The sequence below is a fragment of the Octopus bimaculoides genome, chromosome 1 (genome assembly GCF_001194135.2).
Source record: "Octopus bimaculoides isolate UCB-OBI-ISO-001 chromosome 1, ASM119413v2, whole genome shotgun sequence".
Lineage (NCBI taxonomy): Eukaryota > Metazoa > Mollusca > Cephalopoda > Octopoda > Octopodidae > Octopus > Octopus bimaculoides.
Window position 1 is genome coordinate 190306300 of NC_068981.1, and position 1941 is coordinate 190308240.

Below are 1941 nucleotides of genomic sequence, written 5' to 3' on the forward strand. Positions count from 1 at the left end.
ATCTTTGACAACTGTATCTGGTCTATTGGCCTTAATTTCTCTATCTGTGTGTATTGGCATATCCCAGAGTATGGTTGCTTTCTCGTTTTCTGTGACCTTGTCTGGCGTGTGTTTATACCATCTTTTTTCTGTTGTTATTCCATAGTGTTGGCATAGCTTCCAGTGTATATAGGTCCCAGCTCTGTCGTGTCTGTGAATATATTCCTTCTTAGCCAGGACTGGGCAGCCAGAGATAATATGATTTATTGTTTCTTGTCCATCACCATTATTATTATTATTATTATTATTATTATTATTATTATTATTATTATTATTATTATTATTATTGTTATTATTACCCAGTGTAATATAAATAGTTGATAATAGCAACAACAATAATATAAGTGGTCGCAAGCCTAAAATAGCATTATATAGCTATAGAATTAAAATGTATATCCCTCATAAGGATACACAAATGCGCCTGCCTGCTAGAAATAAGAGTTAAAACTCTCATTTAAACCACCAATAATAACACTGAAAATTACGGCAGAAAATCAACAGTGGTCAGGCGAACAGGCCAAATGATTTTGTTATAAGCATTCACAAGAGTCAAAGAGCAGAAAATCACAGGATGCCAGAAATGGCTAGGTATGAAAATATAGAGCTGACAGTGAAATAAACATTGAAGACATCAAGGGTTAGTAAAGTGCTATGGATACGCAAGGACCAAATTCAATTTAAACCATAGATCTGACTCAGGAGTGGTTCGTAGGTGTAGTTTAATTATAAAAAGCAAACACGGATGATGTTTAAACTTTACAAAAGGCTGTTTTAGTAGAATGTTGTTTATTTAATGCTGTCGTAAAAGATTACGTCATAATGTATGATATACCATCATCAGGTAAAACTTTCAATAGGTAAGATTTTAAACATCGACTCTGACATAACTGACATTAGCTGAAGTTGTGATTCATTTAACTTACACATTTGAATATAGAAGAGAAACCAAATAGCCATCAACCTTCACTCTCTCCTATCCACACATATATACAACAGACAAACACACACACACGCGCGCACACATCTTATGATACCATGAAATTGTAATAATTTCACAGTATCGTAAGAAGTTTTTAGTCTATGTTAGCTGCAGGAAAGTTGTTTCACGAATGAATCCGTAATTAAATGAATCTAAGAGGAGGTAATTAGTGATTGTTATTATGAGGGACAGGTGGGTAGTTATTCTTTTTTGTTATTGGAGGTGAGTTGATAGTATTTACATAACGAAGTTATAAATTTATGAATTAAAATATTTACAAATCCCAAATTGCGTATGTGTTCATATTCAGGTGTGATTTGTATTTTTCTTTATTTAATTGTTGTATAGAAATTGTTTCCTTGCATTGGTAAGTGGGGAAGACAGCTTGGTCTGAGATTCCCTACCCATCTCTATGTGTTTGTTTATTGATATTTTTCTATACCTTGGGAAACGGATCTGTTACTTCTGCAGTGTTGCTTTCCATCGGAGAGACATCCTTGTTTAGCCTAGGTAGTTGTGTCCACATCTTGAACAAGTTATCATATAAATAAAATTTTCAGATGCGCAGGTGAAATTAATCTTAATCATGAATCTCTGTTCTCATTTGAAATGAAATTCCGAACTTCTAGTAACCTTAAGCATGTTCCATAATTAAGAAGACCACAACTTTTAACTCTTGATTCTATTGTTGCTGGGTTTAAATTCACACCTGTCAGTATACTTATACACACGCACACATGCGCATACGCACGCAGACACACACACGTACATACACACACGTGCATATGTATTCAGGCACACACACACACACACACACACATATACATATATATGTGCATGTATGTATATATGTGTGTGTACATATACATATGCACATATGTATACACACGTGTATATATATATATATATATATATATATATAT